Here is an 18,694-nt window from a genome sequence, read left to right on the forward strand (position 1 = left end):
ACATTTCACTAAGGGTATCAGCAGGAATCCAAGAAAAACGGGCATTGGATCATAATAAACATACAGACAGTAGGAGAAAGCAATGGCCACTATTATAAACAGAATTATCATTTTTCTTGGCCTAAGCTAAAGCAAATCCTAAAATCATCTAGTAGACATTTTCAGGGCTCCTATGCATTTCAGTGACTATTCATTTTAAATTTCAGAATAGCTAACAGCTCATATCTAATAAAAACATTTTCCAATTGACTGTTACATTTTCCTTTTATGAGGGCTAGAACATCAAGCATATCTGGGACCAGGAGGACCACACAGGGCCATAGGAATTAGGACCAAGAGCTGCAAAGGGCTGCTCTTCAAAAATGGGACAACTAAAAGGGATACATTATTGACAAAAAGAGGAAGTCCTTGGGGAAATTGAAGCCGTTGTACAACCAACCAGAGGGGGAGTCTTCTCCCTGTGTCCGTTTGAGCCTCACAGGCAGGCTCTTGTTGTTTCCACGGTGGAGCTGCACAACTCGCAACTCAAGAATCACAGTCCAGTTTCAAGGAAAAAAGTCTCTTCTTTCAGGATAGGGCAGTCACCCAACAGGCAAATGCTCTTTGCGATCCTGTCCAGTGTCTCAAACAGTGCACCACTTCTCTTCACTTCAATCTAACAGGCACCAGAGACACAGCACTTGAACCCTAATCTCAAGTCCTTCCCTAACTCCTGTATTGCTCTGCTGGCGCACTGCTCATTCGTTGGGGCTACACATTTGCATCCAGTGTACCCAGGTATCTCTTAACCAACAAACAAAGGTGCAAACTTGTATTCACTTTAGGACCAGAAATCAGAGGCCTGATTCTAGGATCTCTGAAGCAACCCTTGTTTCAGAAGGGGTCACCTCAAGCAAAACCTCCTTGCCATTCTGGTCGGTCTGTGACTCTCAGCTGGGCATGATCCACGATTTCTCCTTTCTGATTTGTGACCCCGTCTTTCGCTCAAAACAGTGGCAGGGGTACACACTTAATCACAGGGCTTCCGCCTTCACTGAGGTCCTAGTTGCCAGCAATGCTTGTGCTGGTTACCTTCACTTTGGCTTCAAGCTGCACTGGTGCTGACGCTGACTCCCCAGGCTGAATCTGATGTCCGGGCCCCTCTGGTAGTGGTTTGTACAGCAGCAAATATCTATTGGTGGACAGAACAAATTGTCTTTAGACAAGGCACAGAAACAGTCTATCAATAGAGTGTTAGAAAATACTTCCTAGTCTTGGGATGCCCCATATATTAGCAAGGCACCCAAGAACCACTTCCATCTATCTATGTGAGAGTAAAGAAAAACACAGGCTGGACCTATTGGCAAGTATACAAAAAACAATTCATTGCAGGGGATTTGCAAGCAGGTGGCCTGCAATCTTCAAAGGAGTGGCCATACACCATGGGACTATAGTGATCTAAAACAAAATACTGGAATTGTCATAGAGTACAAAGACAAAAGGTAGTAGGTAAAACAGCACCTCTAGCCTCTTCAATTATGTTTCCATGTGAGAGCATACCCTCTACCATCTAAAGGTAGACAGCTACATAGAAAATTCTGTTTGAGTGGATGTTTTTACACATAGTGACATTGTCTAAGGGGGTAAACACACTGTCCTCAATTATTAAGTGTAGGTGTTCCTAAATTCCTTATCTAGAACACCTCAAAAAGAGAAATCACATAATACAGATTATCAGGGACATGTAGACTAAGTGTGCGTCAGGTGGACTATACAATACAAAAGCTAATAGCAATGTAGAAACAACAGACAAGAACTAGAGTCCTGGTATTTCTATGATTAGGACACATCTGATCCCACCAAAAATTAAAGCAGCAGGGAAAAAGAACTGAAAACCAAATTAGAATAGGCATTTGAATTTGTCATACTAAATACTCGTGAAAGTATCTCCTATTGAGGTGGACAACTTGTGGACAACTTGTCTTACTATAATATTAAGTCAGTTAATCAGTCTATGACTACCTTAACAGTCAGACTAGAAAACATCAGAGTAGGCCTGAAGAAATTTTGAAAACCAGTTTGGTCATACAAAAGGGAATTACACATATTATAGAGGAACCTGATACATCACTGTAGTCTGGAAATGTAAACCTCTAAATGGTGAAAGAAAAACGAAAAAGAAAATAGGACTAGAACACAGCTAAAATCCCCAAAAACTAGGCACAATGTGACATCAATCAGGGGAGAAGCAGCAAAAGAAAAATCTATAGGAAGGACAAAAATTGACTTGGGTGATAATCAAGTTTGGGACATAATGCCAAGAGCATGGGTGATACAAAAAAGTCAAAAATAGTACACATATTATAACTCTACCGCTGGCCACTACACCATCTACGGTAATCTCAGCTAGTGATCCCATTCCTTCCTTTCTCGGGGAAAATGAAACCTGGTTTCCTTTTAAGACAGAACATCATTTAACTAATACTATATAGAAATTAGGTCACCTTGCATAAGAGTCACAGATCTATAATTGCTTCCTTAGGTCCAATCAAGGAAATATAAATGTGAGGCTGCCTTTTCCTTAAGGGAAAAGAGCAGTAACGTGAGTAAAGGTGACACACTTTGCTGTATATATTATAACCACATAGGCATGCACTTGGTGAAGTGCTGTCTGTTCTTGCTCACAATATAACAATATCATATATCATAATTTAGTATCAGCAAGTTTTACCACTTAACAAGTTTTAACCACTGTTGCTCAAAGGATATACATAGTCATGTCATCCCTTCACAACACAGCAAAACTTACAAAAGCACCAACATGGATCACAAACATACATAATATAGGACATTTCATGCCAAGCCATCAGATATACTTTGCTGTATACCTAAGCACAGAAAAACACAATAGCATGCAACACCATTTCATGCACTTTCTGCACAATAAACACTCCAATAACATAAAAAAAAAACACATTTGGGCCCATTTTATTTTGTTAGACTTATACCTAAATAACACCTTCTTTTAATCCATCCTCACCCTTTTGACAGCAGATCAAGCAGTCAGTGAAGATCAGCTTGTCAAATATAACTTACTGTGTCGCGTCAGACACACAGGAAAAGCAGGGAAAATTCATGGAAGAAATGCAAAAAACATGAAAATGCACAGATTATTCATTTCAAAGAAGTCATAAAAACACATCTTTGTTTCATCATACAGCCAATACTTCACATAACACGCAAAATCTCAAGTGGAACCACCCAGCTTTTGTAAATGTACAAAATATCTTAAGCAAAAACTCTTTCACAGCCTCTGCGTGTCCCTTACACCAACCCCCCAGTTTAGGCCCTGCTGTTTATAAAAAGCCGTGTCAGGAATGCACTCTTCAAATGTCGACGGGAATGGCTCCTTTGCGTGACGCTTTTCCAAGCAATCATTTCACCATTTGTTGTCACATACTCCTAAGCCCCCACCACACTGACGTAAAGGTCAAAATCTGGCTGGAGCACCAAGCTTTCTTGTAACCCCCCTGTGAAACTGACAAAGACAATAAGTCTCTGCAAGTCTGTGCAATAATCAACCCTATTTAAAAAAAGACATTTTAAATATATTACTTCTTTTAGAGAACTACAATTTATTTATTCTCAGAGCCTGTGAATAATTTATGGAACATAACACACCATACCAGCATCAGAATAAATGTGTGTCACTGTGCCATGCAATGTTACACATTTTATCAACCTTAAATGAATGAATGGCTCAGTAGGCCCGCTGAAGTCAAAACTTTCAACCCTGATATTAAACATAAGCCTCTGCGCTGGGCACATTGACTCACTAAGCTATGAAAAAGCAAACGTGCACATTTGTATTATACTTGAATGTATGCATTCACTGAAGCCTAAGGCATTATAAAACTAGTTTAAATGGCAAGAAAGCCTTTTAAAATGGTCTATTTAACTCAATATCGTTTTTGCAATTTGAGGTACTTAAAAATAAATAACCTATAATTGTGTTACATATTAATCATCCTCAAAATGTTATTTAGAGATTGCAGAAATCGGACTTAGACATATCTCATGTAAATCTTTAAAAAAAATGACTTCTTACGCCTGCGCCAAGTGAAGGTCCCATACATAAATGTCCTCATTATGCAGTACTGCACAACTTAAATTAAATTATAATGCTAGGAGGTCACAATATGAGTATTGAACTTTATGAATATCAAAAAACGATTTTAAAAAGCCCTTATTTTTTTCAAAAAGAATTTTTTTTTAATGTCATAATTAAAAAAATTACTCTCCATATTTTGTTTTTGTAATAATCCTATATTTAAAACCAAGCTGCATCCCTATCATAAATCTGCCCCTTGCTTATCTTTTTAGAGCAGTCATTCGCCTAAGGATATAATCGCAATTTTAAATACACGTCAACTTCGCGCCACTTTTGTTTGAAAAGGACAATGATTTTAGGAACAGAGCCATACATGCTAAAAGAGAAGGGAAATCGCAATTAAAATGTCTGACTGTGATACAAATAATTAACCTTATTTTTGTAAACCTTGCTTTCAAAATAACACTCTGAAATGCAAAGTTGCACGTTAAACTAAGGAAGAAGTCCTGGCTAAATAAACATGGCCTGCGAAAACAACAGCTGTGTCCTTGACGGCAGGCCCTACCCAGTGTTGAATTTCCTGGAGGCAGCCTTACTAAAAACAGACATTCCAAGCTTTGAAATGTGTGTTTAAGAATACACATTTTAAGTTCAGAAAAACTCACTCCAGCTAAACTGTTTTGCCTGTTAACATCTAATGCGATGTATAGGAGAAAACATGTTATGAGAGTGTCGTCTACAAAAACACACCATTTCATTTTTCTGCTGTAGGCCTTTAATATTCCTAGTGAATAAGAATTTTAAGTTTATCCCTTAAACATTTAACAATTGTACATGTGCGCTATTCCTTACCCTATAACTTTGAGGAGAAACATATAGTTATGTTTAGCACATCACATAGGTCATTCCTGAATTTCTATCGAATTTTTCCCTAATATTAAGTAATCTAACATTATGTTTAACAGACTGAAAACATCAAAAATACCCACAAAAATGCATTTGAGCTCAGTACAGACATAAACAGAAAAGGGTAAAACACAAAAGACACACAATACAGCGCGCTTTAGCCATGTTTCGTAAATAGCGACGACGCAATGTACAAGCAAAAGTTACATGAATGGAAAAAAACCACAAACCAGCTAGACATTTAAACACACCTTTTAAACCATGGGTCAACACTAAAGCCAGAAACAAAAGACAGCCCGCAGACTGCATCCAAACCACCTATGTAAATTCCAGTTGTAAGTCATATTTACAAGGAGAAACCCTATTCTCAACAGTATTCTAAAAACTGAAGTAGAAATACTTTCAATTCACTAATTCAGGCTGGCAGAACACCAAAAACCGCTCTGCATATCTTCATACATAAAATTCGACAGAACAAAGGATCCTCATATGTATTATGGGCATATTTAAATTCCCTGGGGAAAAATTTCACCAAGGAAGAAATATGTTTTCATACCTAAAACCTATTTTAAGTTTTCCCTCTAGGGGAAGCCGGCTAATTCAATTCATATCTCACTATGGTACCTCTCATAAAACTACACATTTTACATGTGAGTTTGGAACAGGCATGCAAACAAACATAATGCAAAATATGCATTATCATAATCTAAAATGGCACTTAATCATTGCGCCGCTCATAACCATAAATGGAGAAACATCTCCACATTACCTGCCTACATGTGTTGCAACGCATATATCACATAATCCATATCATAAATATGATCGATCATCCATACATATCCATATCCATATCCATATCCATAAGCCACAGCAAGCGTATCCTAAAACTGCCTTGCGAGTCACTGGCTAACATAAGCTCACAGTAATTACCATACAATGGTTCTTACCAAGCACGAGCGTCCAGATTCTATCTGCCAAGTTTTGAATGACCTAACAGTCTTTTCTTTTAAAATATTCACGCCAGAAATGTTCTCAGTCAGGGGTGCCATCATGTGGAGGATCAAAAATCAGTAAGATCAGAAGTAGACTGGGCTACAGAGACTAAGAACCCCCAGAATTGGTACCTCCTTTAGTAGAATCCTGCCTTGTCTTCCTCAGTAAACTTCTGTCTCCTGACCAAAAATCGCTCCTGCAGATAGTCACCGCTCTGATGAGCCCCAAGTTGGCGCGCCAAATGATGGAAATCAAAAATCCCATCTCAGGGGTTTGCACTAACACCTGATCCTTTAAAGCAGCATGAAAAAGTTGGCACAGAATCTGTAATCAAGAGAAACATATTTATTAAATTACAACAAGTGAGGCCATGTCACACAGAAGCCGCAGCACTCTGTATGAGATGGTCTGAGGACTGAAGGCCACAGTATCTCTTATATACCCTCACAGGGGCTAAAAAAGGGCAGTACAAGTGCACATAAGAAGAGTTACACACATAGATGGTCATACAGAAAATGCACAGTCGACAAGTAGGAGGAGCTAACAGTTTTGCCAATGCTAGCAAGCACATCCTGACAGTTACAGAATATTAGCAGCTGCAAGCACAACTGAGCATGTGCAAAGTAGGAGGAAGAGGCTAAATATACCGAGCAGAGAACAGCAAGATAGGACTGAGTACATGGTGAGCACATGGCCATCTAAAATGGCTGCCAAATACAAAATGGATTCCATAGAAAGACAAGATAGTCTCTAAATGCAGGATGTCTTCTGCTAATGCTTAATCTAATCGCTGCTAAATTACGACACTCAGCTGACGAGTGTTCAACAACCACAGCCGCAACGACAACCAGAGGTGCAACTAGTACAAGCGCAAGTACATGGGCAAGGAGAGGCGCAAGGAGAGGCGCAAGGCAAGGCGCAAAGAGAGGCGCATGGAGAGGCTCATGGAGAGGTGCAACTAGAGGTTCATGGAGCGGCACAACTGCCTACAACGCTTGTTCCTCCAGAAGTAGGGGCACATCAGGAAATTGATATTCAAGCGGAGGTATCATTCGAGGAAGCCACTCCTCCTGATGATGATCCATAGTCTTCCAGATCCCCAGCAAGAAAAAGGTCAAGGAGGGCTACTACTACTAATACAAGTTCTTCTTCAAGCCCCCTTCATTCTGATGACCTTGATCCTGATTGGAACCCACAAATGCAGTCTGAGAGTGAGGCACGCCATGAGCCAACAAAGGTAGCTAAGCCTAAAAGGAAGGTTCCCGGAAGGCTTCGACTAATGGGTGAGGACGACGAACAAGAAGTGATGTCTTCTGATGCTGATGAACAGTCTGACGACGACCCAGTCATCACAGTCGTCACTCCAGCCCCAGTGGGCATGCAGCAGACAGACATTTTCACCCTATCCCGAATGACTGCTGAGCAGGATGTGGGCGGCGTGGCACTGGTACCACCACCAAAGCAGTTAACTACAACACCAACACGACCTACAGCTACCATATTTTTTAGTCAGAAGGACCGGCAGGGACCTCCATCCAGCTCGACCTCCATTACCTCAAGTAGTGGTGCTGTAAGTGAACAACAGAAACTAATTCAGCCACGCCCATCCTCCACTTCATCTGGGATTGAAAGTCAAAGTAGCACCTCCACCACCAGCAGACATCTCCAGTCCCCAGTTTGGGACTTCTTTACTGTTAGCGAAAAGGCAGAAAACATGGTTGTTTGTTCGATTTGTAAAGTATTAGTTAGTCGGGGTAAGCTTGGTACCAACTATGGTACCGGAGGCCAGAGAGGTAATCTCAAAAAACACCACACTATCAAGTGGGATGCGCACCTAAGAAACATCCGGGAAGCCCAAAGTAGAACTGATCCAAATGTATCCATTCACATTGCATCTGATGCCGACAAGGTGCTGATTGTGCAGGGGGGAAGTCAAGAACCGACCGACATTTTTTTTGGTACACCCAGTACCCCTGGCAGCATCACTGCAGTGGTAGCACCCACACCCTCTACCCCTGCAACAAGTATGAGGCACACTAAGAGTCTGGGAGAGACACCAATGCGAAAAACTACATCAATGAGCCTAACTGGTTTGAAGAAGTGTGCATCATCATCATCACGTTAAAGGGTCCAGCTCACAATTAGAAGCATGTTTTGGTCGGATGCGCCATTTGAACGCAACCACCCAACGGTACGTCTGCATAACGCAAAGCTGGCTAAAATGCTAGCGCTGGAACTTCTCCCTTTTTCTTTCGTGGAAGGGGTGGGTTTTCTATAATTTGTGGCAACAGTCTGTCCTAAATGGAAGGTTCCTAGCCGGTCCTATTTTGCAAGAGTTGCGGTTCCAGCACTACATCAAGATGTGCTGGAGGTGATTGGGGCAGCTTTGCAGAAGAGTGCTGTTCACACTATCCACTTGACAGCAGACATGTGGACCAGTTCCCAAGCCCTTGATTACATGTGCATCACTGCACACTCGGTCTGTTTTGCAGGGGTTAGAGACAAGACAAATTCAGGTGTTGACCCGGACACAGTTTTTCAAGCTACTCGGAAACATGCAACATTAGCCATGTTTGCCATGGAGAAAACTCATACTGCACCTAACCTTTTGGACGAGTTTGATAGGAAGGTCTCTGAATCCAAGAAATCGCATAGTTGGTTATGTTTCCACGGATAATGGCAGTAATATAGTTACTTGGTAAGAGTATTCTGCATCATTCAGAATCTCTGTCCATCACCACCCCCCTTTTCCAAAATCGGTTTTATCCACACTATGGGGCCGATTAGGATGGCGGACGGACTTGCGTCCGTCCGCCACCCTTGAGGAGGAGGGAACGTCCGCAGGGGCTGCGGCGTTCCCTCCGTGCTGATTAGGATGTGACCGCCAGGGTGGCGGTCACATCCTCTATATTTAACATTGCGGCGGGTGCAGCTTCAAGCTGCACCCGCCGCAATGTTAAAAAAGCATGTTTTACATTTACATGCACAAAGCGGCCGGCACCGCACGGTGCCTGCTGCTTTGTGCACGCAAATGCAGGGGGGTACCATAGGTACCCCCCATGTGCACCCCCCACCCCCCATTCACCCAGGGGGCCCGCAACGGGCCCCCAAAGTGAATGTCCGTATGCTTTTCCATGGCGGAAAAGCCGCCGTGGAAAAGCATGTATTCACGAACATCCTAATATGGCGGACGGTGTCTCATAGACACCGCCTGCCATGTTATAGCTTTTCCGCCACGGTCGGAAGCCGACCGCGGCGGAAAAGCGGCGGACGGAATTCCAGACCCACCAGCCATCCTAATTTGGCGGTGGGTCTTTGGAGGCTCCGCAGCGGTTTTTCCGCATCCTCCAGGCCGGCGGACACTTCCGCCGGCCCGGAGGATGCGGAAAAACCGCCATCCTAATCGGCCCCTAAGTGTGGGAGGGTATACTCAGACGTGAGTCCCTTGCTCATTGCACCATCAGGATTCAAGCAAGCCGGGCCGAAGAAGGCTGTGATGCCAGAAACCCGTCCCCGGAAGCTTGTTTCCTTCCCAGTATAAGAATTGGCTTGGTAGTTTGGTTTGCCCTGTTCCCATCATGCACTGGGACAGGAACAGACTAATTTGCATATAGCCAGGTTCTGAGCTGGGATGGTGCAGTGAGCTAAAAAAACGGTGATGGATTAAAACCATGATCTACTTAACTTGGTAAGAGTATTCTGCATCATTCAGAATCTCTGTCCATCACCACCCCCCTTTTCCAAAATCAGTAATATAGTTAAGGCCATGCAGCAAGGTCGCTATTTCAGAGTGCCGTGTTTGGTGCACAGTATTAACATCGTGGTGCAAGATTTCTTGAAAAAAGAAAACACAGTCAGCAAGTTACTGACCACCTGCCGAAGAATCTGCACACATTTCAGCCATTCTTTTCAGGTCCGGAAGGAGCTGAGGAGCATTCAACATGAACGTAGACTGCCAGTCAAAGGACTCATCCACGAGGTGGCAACACGTTGGAATTCAACCTTTTACATGCTTGAGCGACTGTCTGAGCAGTGGGGGGTAATAAATGATTATGTCTATAAACTGGGTTCTACTATGAAAGACATGAGGCTAGAGTTGGAAGAATGGAAGCTAGTTGCAAGCCTGACAGACATGCTTTGTCCTTTTGAGGTCTTCACATGTGAAGTCAGCAGGGAGGACTGTTCTTTGGGCAAAGCTATCCCATTTTTGGTCATGCTAGAGCACCAACTGAAGGCGGTGTCTTCAACGTTCCGAGATGATGCTGAAAAGCAAGACGCATATCAGTTGGCTGAGAGGTTATTAAGCCGCCTAGTTGCTAATGAAAAGCTTAAAACCACACATACAGAACTACATTACATTTGTGCCACTATTCTGGATCCACGATACAAAAAGGCAGTGGCCAGAAAAACATTCATTCCTTTTGATGAAGCAGATGTTTCAAAGTACAAACATTGGCTAGCTGTGTCAGCCACTCGGTTCGAAAAAGTGCGGCAGAAAATTCAAGGAGCCGGCAGAAGTACAACTAAATCAGCAGGCCATCTAGCGTCAAGTTCCACTTCTGAATCTGTGGCAGAAGGGAGTCACTTTCCCTCGCAGCCGTTAACAACACCAGCAGCAACCGCATCATCATCCTCACCTGCACCAGGCCCAGCCATAATATTGTCGGAAGCGGATTGGCTAACTCATAAAGGGTTTGCTCGTTCCAGTGCTGCAAAGGCCACAGATGGTACGCAAAGATGAGCAGCCGTGGAGAACCTTGAGTCGATGGTGAAGGCCTATCTGGATGACCCAACAGAGGTCTTTGTTAATCAGAACCCATTGCTGTATTGGTATAGGAAAAGGCCTCTATGGCCACTGATCACCAATCTGGCTCTAAATTATTTGTCTTGCCCACTCGCAAGCGTGTCTTTTGAATGTGTTTTCAGTGCTGCTGGTGCCATTGTAGCTTCAAAAAGGACCCGCCTCTCGCCCAAAAATGTGGATAGGTTAACACTGATCAAGATGAATCAGCACTTCATACTACCAGATTACAAAATACGTGAATGCACGCAGGAAGAAGAGGACACCGACTTAGGTGAAGGAAGTTCTTCTCTGTTAGCTGACCTACTCCTGTCTCAATTCATAGAGTTCGAGGACAAGCTCTACTTCCCTGACACCGAGGCCTGAAAATGACTTCCTTTTTTTCGTCCTTATTCACTTTTATTCCTGTGTGTCTTTCTTTGTTTTGCTACTTTTACCACAACAAAACTTTCACAACAAGTCCATCAGCAGTACTTGCTTCATCTTATTTTCCTTATTGATTTGAAGGTGCTGCAGTCTGCATTCCTGAGGTTCACAAGTTCACAACTCAATCCTGCTCATCTATCCTCCTCCTCCAGACTCCACCTATCCATTTCCCTCAAGGCAGATGGATTACCAAGAATAAAGAAACTTTGTTTTCACAGACGAGTCCCCTCAAATGGGACTGAAATTACTGACTGACTACATGCTTGCTGATTGCTGACTGAGTTACTTCTGAAATTGACAGGAGAGGCTGCCCTGTGGGCCCTCACTTTCCGAAGAAGATGCGGACAAAAAGTAGAACAGGTAATGAATAATTGAGAAGATGGCATGCAGTGGACAGCAATGACTGGCTCTGATGAAACCAATTGCTGTTTGTTTTTTGTGCATGAATCATATGTCTTGTCTTAGTTATTATTTAAACTTTTACACAGTAATTGTAACGCATGTCATCTACTCTGTTTTTTTTACCTTGTTTAATTCAAATTGCACTTCAAATTCAGGGGCCACTATGTTGCATTTTACAATATGCAAAATGTCCTTGGAGTGGACTCACTTGCCAATATACCATGATGATTGATTAAATAATATATCTTTTTTCCTTACGGTCACTCACTGGGATGGATGGATCATCAGCGTCGGTTTACGGAAGAACTATGGCCAATTCGTGAGTGGCAAACAGGTAAACCAGTCTACAACAACTACTACAGCAGAACTACATGTCTGTCTATTCGTGGTATGTAGTGGACGAGGGCTAGGCAGTGTACTGTTAGTGTTATGCCAGACAGAGTCGACTCCAGACAGCAGTTCATGTAAAATTGGGGCTATGTGGCTTGCTGCATACAATTAGATATGCTTTGTCTGTCTGACAAAGAGCCTTGCCATTCTACATCAGGTTGCTTAACTCAGTGGTGCCTGCCTTGACCGTCTGCATGGCACTGCTTCAAGCTTGGGCCAAACATCTGTTATGTTTGCAAAATTTGCTGTTTTTCGCGAATCTTGCGAAATTACCGAAAAATCGCAAATTCTTGGGCGGAACGGATTTTTGGCCCATGCTTGCGGCAGGGCCATGCAGACGGTCAAGGCAGGCACCACTGAGTGAAGCATCCTGATGTAGCATACCTAGGTTATTTGACACAGACAGACAAAGCATATCTAGGGTTTAGGGTTCAGTGCGATTTACTAGGGTTTTTGGGTTTAAGTTGGTAGGGTTCCCGCTGAGTCTAGGGCTCAGGGTCCGATGCAGGCTCCTTCATAATGATGTTGGCAAGGTTTTAGGGGGGTTTGGTGTTCTTTGGTCCAGAAGTGGCAGAATTTTGGCCTTTTTTGGTGTTTTGCGGGTGCATGTGTTTGGGTGAAAACGAAGTGAAAACTAGTCGTAGACCTTCCTCTTCTTCTTCTTCTTCAAAGAGCGCAGTGGTTCGATATTGTTCTGCCTTGCTGAGATTCTTGGGAATCGCTGGAACAAGGGTCCAGGTAAGTTTCAAGTGGATCGAAGTAGTGGAAGTGCTGAAAACAGCAATATTTTGTGAACACCGCAATTTGCCATGTTTTGAATATACCAGTATTGCATGTTTTTGGGGGGCTGTTTGGGGGTGTTCTAGATTTGTGGGGGTGGGTCGGGGGTCCTGGAGCACTGCTGGGAAGGTCTGATTTTGATTGCAAGTGGTTTGAAGAAAATCCATGGTGGAAAAGGGGGGTTTGGGCCTAGTTGCAGACAGCGTTTTGGCACAATTTAAACTGAGGCCTAGCAGTATTGCGTGTTTTTGGGGGGTGTTTGGGGGTGTTCTAGATTTGTGGGGGGGTCTCGAAGCACTGCTGGGATAGTCTAATGTTGATTGCAAGTGGTTTGAAGAAAATCCATGGTGGGAAAGGGGAGTTAGGGCCTAGCTGCAGAGTGCGTTTGGAGGGATTCTGACTGGTAGGCCGAAAATTTTCTGTCTCACATTTTTCATTTTTGCTTTTGGCCTCTTTGGGGGTGTTCTACTTTTTTGCGGGTTGGTTGAGGCATATGGGGGCATTGCTGGGAAGGTCTAATATCGGTTGCAAGTGTTTTGGATAAAATCCAAGGTGAAAAAGTTTTTCCGTTTTTGCTCACTTGATTGTTTTGGGGGGGCTGTTTGGGTGGGTTCTAGGTTTTTGGAGGGGTTTGGAGGGTCTGGGAGCCCTGCTGGGATAGTCTAATGTAGATTGCAAGTGGTTTTAAGCAAATCCATGGCGGAAAAGGGGAGTTAGGGCCTAACTGCAGAGTGGGTTTTGGCACGATTTTCGAGTTAGGGTTCAACCTGGTAGTAGTATTGCATGGTTTTAGGGGGCTACTTGGGGGTGTTCTAGATTTCTGAGAATGGGTTCAGGGGTCTGGGAGCACTACTGGTAATGTCTAATTTTGAATGCAAGTGTTTTGAAGAAAATCCATGGTGGAAAATGGGGGTTTGGGCCTAGTTGCAGAGTGCTTTTTGGCACGATTTGAAGTTAGGGTTCAACCTGGTAGCAGTATCGCATGTTTTTAGGGAGCTACTTGGGGGTGTTCTACATTTTGCCGACTGGGTTCAGGGGTCTGGGAGCACTCCTGGGAATGTCTAATTTTGTTTGCAATTTTTTTTAAGGAAATCCATGGTGGACCCGCAGAATTCAACCATAGTTACTATTACTATCCTTTTAAAGGAGAACCATGTTAAGCACTTTTGAAGTGATGATTGTATATAATAATAATGTAAGCTCTGAAAACTCAAAGTGTTATTTTTGCACTACACAGCGTACCTTAGATTTTTTTAACTGGTTCACTTCCTGTTTTTTTCCATCAAAAATTACAGGACGGCTTTTACCATGTGCCATGGAACAAACGCTGAACTCAGACGCAATCTGCAATTACTCATCAGGCAGCCAGTGGACAGTGTGTCTGGTCACCAATATTGATCGACGGAGCGTAAGATGGAATGGAGGAGTATATCGCGAATAAGAGGAATGGCTGGATGCATGCAACTTCACCAATTCAACAGGACAACTACAACATAAAGTTACAGTATTCTCTCTTAACTTCTCCTTATCTTTTAAATGTTATTGTTGTAAACTTGAACTTCTACGAATGTGACTAGGTGCGTTTCTTTGTTCTCTGCTTCAAAGTCATCTCTCCAGCTTTTTCATATGTTTCTTTGCTATTTTTTTAACTAACTTAATGTTCTAATAATAAGTGTTTATTCTCTATGAGGGCAGAAAGGCAAGTGAAATTGCGTAATTAATGCAGCCCTGTACTAGTGTCAATGTCAAATTGTTTCCTCATACTTACTAATAAGATGTAAGTACAACTTTTCAGTGACCTAACCATCCGTTTAGCAAACAACTTCATGCATGCAGTAGTGCACTACCTGTATGTCCCTTAAAAGATTTATGGATATCTTTGAATCCAAACATTTGTTTCTCTTCATTTGTTGTTTGTCCATGCAGTGTTTTTTTTCTTCTCTCCACAAAACTTTTCCCAAAAAACCCCATTCCCATCCAATCTTCAAAAACCCTAACCCTCTTCACACGGGCTGTGTGTTTTTTTATAGAGGTATGACTAAATGACAACAAGAAATTCCACACACTTGCAGGGGAGGATAAGGTCTAAGCACCAGAAAAATGTTGGAAAATGGAATTTCATGTGCAACATCGTGGATTGAGCATCAAACATCATGCTTGTACACATGACAAATCAAATGGTTAGTTCTTATGTTTAAGTATCCTTTGCCTTCATAATATTTCTTATCCCCTTCAGTGCTAATGACGGCTCCTGCTCGTCACGATTCCAGTAGGGAAGGTGTTGGTACATTCCTTATGTTGGAGCGCCATCTAGAGCAAGTCCGGTAGATAATGTGTTTGCAATAGTAGCGCGCAATGCTTTCCAATGGGGCGACCAGATTGCCGGGCTGACATGGAAGGCCTGAGGTCCAGGGGAGGGCGGCCTCCCCATCCCGGGCGCTGTCCTTGGTCCTGCTGCGTGGCAGGGTGCCCGGGACGGGGTCCTGGAGGGCCCGGGGAGGCTTCCCCCTGCGCCTCCGGGCTTGGGAGCCCAGGCTGGGTCCAGGGGCCCGGCCGGGCCCCGGGTCGGGTGCCACGGCCCTGGGCCCTGTCTCCCAGCCTGCCGCACTGCCAAGGGCCCGGAAAGGGGTTCCGGTGTGCCCGGGGAGCCTCCCCTTGCTTGGCTGGGTTCAGGAGCAGTGGCTAGGGCCCCTGAGGGCCCGGGGAGGGCGGCCTCCCCACCCCGGGCTCTGTCCTTGGTCCTGCTGCGTGGCAGGGTGCCCGGGATGGGGTCCGGAGGGACCGGGGAGGCGTCCCATGCACCTCCGGGCTTGGGAGCCCCGGCTGCGTCCAGGGGCCCGGCCGGGCCCCGGGTCGGTTTCTCCGGCCCTGGGCCCTGTCTCCCAGCCTGCCGCACTGCCAAGGGCCCGGGAAGGGGTTCCGATGTGCCCGGGGAGCCTCCCCTTGCTTGGCTGGGTTCAGGAGCAGTGGCTAGGGCCCCTGAGGGCCCGGGGAGGGCGGCCTCCCCACCCCGGGCTCTGTCCTTGGTCCTGCTGCGTGGCAGGGTGCCCGGGACGGGGTCCGGAGGGACCGGGGAGGCGTCCCATGCACCTCCGGGCTTGGGAGCCCCGGCTGCGTCCAGGGGCCCGGCCGGGCCCCGGGTCGGTTTCTCCGGCCCTGGGCCCTGTCTCCCAGCCTGCCGCACTGCCAAGGGCCCGGGAAGGGGTTCCGGTGTGCCCGGGGAGCCTCCCCTTGCTTGGCGGGGTTCAGGAGCAGTGGCTAGGGCCCCTGAGGGCCCGGGGAGGGTGGCCTCCCCACCCCGGGCTCTGTCCTTGGTCCTGCTGCGTGGCAGGGTGCCCGGGACGGGGTCCGGAGGGACCGGGGAGGCGTCCCATGCACCTCCGGGCTTGGGAGCCCCGGCTGCGTCCAGGGGCCCGGCCGGGCCCCGGTTCGGTTTCTCCGGCCCTGGGCCCTGTCTCCCAGCGTGCCGCACTGCCAAGGGCCCGGGAAGGGGTTCCGATGTGCCCGGGGAGCCTCCCCTTGCTTGGCTGGGTTCAGGAGCAGTGGCTAGGGCCCCTGAGGGCCCGGGGAGGGCGGCCTCCCCACCCCGGGCTCTGTCCTTGGTCCTGCTGCGTGGCAGGGTGCCCGGGACGGGGTCCGGAGGGACCGGGGAGGCGTCCCATGCACCTCCGGGCTTGGGAGCCCCGGCTGCGTCCAGGGGCCCGGCCGGGCCCCGGGTTGGTTTCTCCGGCCCTGGGCCCTGTCTCCCAGCCTGCCGCACTGCCAAGGGCCCGGGAAGGGGTTCCGGTGTGCCCGGGGAGCCTCCCCTTGCTTGGCGGGGTTCAGGAGCAGTGGCTAGGGCCCCTGAGGGCCCGGGGAGGGTGGCCTCCCCACCCCGGGCTCTGTCCTTGGTCCTGCTGCGTGGCAGGGTGCCCGGGACGGGGTCCGGAGGGACCGGGGAGGCGTCCCATGCACCTCCGGGCTTGGGAGCCCCGGCTGCGTCCAGGGGCCCGGCCGGGCCCCGGTTCGGTTTCTCCGGCCCTGGGCCCTGTCTCCCAGCGTGCCGCACTGCCAAGGGCCCGGGAAGGGGTTCCGATGTGCCCGGGGAGCCTCCCCTTGCTTGGCTGGGTTCAGGAGCAGTGGCTAGGGCCCCTGAGGGCCCGGGGAGGGCGGCCTCCCCACCCCGGGCTCTGTCCTTGGTCCTGCTGCGTGGCAGGGTGCCCGGGACGGGGTCCGGAGGGACCGGGGAGGCGTCCCATGCACCTCCGGGCTTGGGAGCCCCGGCTGCGTCCAGGGGCCCGGCCGGGCCCCGGGTTGGTTTCTCCGGCCCTGGGCCCTGTCTCCCAGCCTGCCGCACTGCCAAGGGCCCGGGAAGGGGTTCCGGTGTGCCCGGGGAGCCTCCCCTTGCTTGGCTGGGTTCAGGAGCAGTGGCTAGGGCCCCTGAGGGCCCGGGGAGGGCGGCCTCCCCACCCCGGGCTCTGTCCTTGGTCCTGCTGCGTGGCAGGGTGCCCGGGACGGGGTCCGGAGGGACCGGGGAGGCGTCCCATGCGCCTCCGGGCTTGGGAGCCCCGGCTGGGTCCAGGGGCCCGGGCGGGCCCCGGGTCGGGTGCTCAGGCCCTGGGCCCTGTCTCCCAGCCTGCCGCACTGCCAAGGGCCCGGAAAGGGGTTCCGATGTGCCCGGGGAGCCTCCCCTTGCTTGTCTGTGTTCAGGAGCTCCATCCGGGGCCCCTGAGGGCCCCGGGGAGGGTGGCCTCCCCACCCCGGGCTCCGTCCTGGGTCCTGCCGCGGGGCAGGGTGCCCGGGACGGGGTCCGGCGGGCCCGGGGAGGCTTCCCCTGTGCCTCCGGGCCTGGGAGCCCCGGCTGGGTCCAGGGGCCCGGTCGGGGCCCCGGGTCGGGCGCTCCGGCCCTGGGCCCGGTCCCCCGGGCTGCCGCTCCACCCAGGGCCCAGGACAGGGGTCCGTCGGTCCCTTGCAGGCCTCCCCTGCTTGTCAAGGTGTAAGCGGGCCCCGGGTCGGAGGGCCCGCCGGCCCCTGGCAGCCTCCATGGCTGTGGCCCGGCTGGGGCCCCGGGCCTCCGGCCCGCCATGCCCCGGGCGCCCGCTCCCTCCTTCGTGGGGGCACGGGGCGACCGGATGGCGTCCCTTTCGTGCCCGGCCATCTGGTCGCCCGGATCCCCTCGGCCATCTGGTCTCCCGGATCCCCTCGGCCATCTGGTCTCCAGGATCCCCTCGGCCATCTGGTCTCCCGGATCGCCTCGGCCATCTGGTCGCCCGCAATGCTTTCCAATGGGGGCGACCAGATGGCCGAACTTCCCTGGAAGTCCCGATGAGGTGCCATTTGCCTCCCGGATCCCAGCGAGGGCTCCAGGAGGTCGGGTACTTTCGCGCCTTGGGTCCCCTCTGTCACCTCTAGTGCACGGATTACAAGAAAGGGGGGTAATTTTCCTCCGGATTACTAGGGAGAGGGTCAGTCAGACCTCCGTGTGGTCTGGCGATTCTGAATCAGGGGAAGGCAGGACCCGGGCCCTCCCGCCGGGGCCCCCAGGGGCCTGGGTACGCACCTGCTGCTTAGCCCCCTTGCCGATGGGCCTTTTCCTCCGAGTTTGCTCAGGCAGGCCCCCGTGAGGTCTGGCCATGCTGAGACGGGGCCAGGCAGCACCCGGGCCCGCCCGCCGGGGCCCCCAGGGGCCCGGGAATGCACCTGCCTCTCAGCCCCTTCCCGATGGTCCTTTTTCTCCGAGTTTTTTTCCACAGTCTGACCTCCGATAGGTCCGGCGGTTCCGAATCAGGGGAAGGCAGGACCCGGGCCCGCCCGCCGGGGCCCCCAGGGGCCCGGGTACGCACCTGCCGCTCAGCCCCCTTGCCGATGGGCCTTTTCCTCCGAGTTTTCTCAGGCAGGCCTCCCCGAGGTCTGGCCATGCCGAGACA

At 48.7% G+C, this 18,694-nt stretch overlaps 1 protein-coding gene across 1 annotated transcript in view; it reads right to left on the reverse strand.

Annotated features, from left to right (window-relative positions):
• LOC144763160 (G-protein coupled receptor family C group 6 member A-like) overlaps positions 1-18,694 on the reverse strand; it is a 582,371-nt gene that overhangs the window by 136,462 nt on the left and 427,215 nt on the right. The window lies entirely within an intron of this gene.

Source organism: Lissotriton helveticus, chromosome 6 (genome assembly GCF_964261635.1).
Source record: "Lissotriton helveticus chromosome 6, aLisHel1.1, whole genome shotgun sequence".
NCBI classification, from domain to species: domain Eukaryota; kingdom Metazoa; phylum Chordata; class Amphibia; order Caudata; family Salamandridae; genus Lissotriton; species Lissotriton helveticus.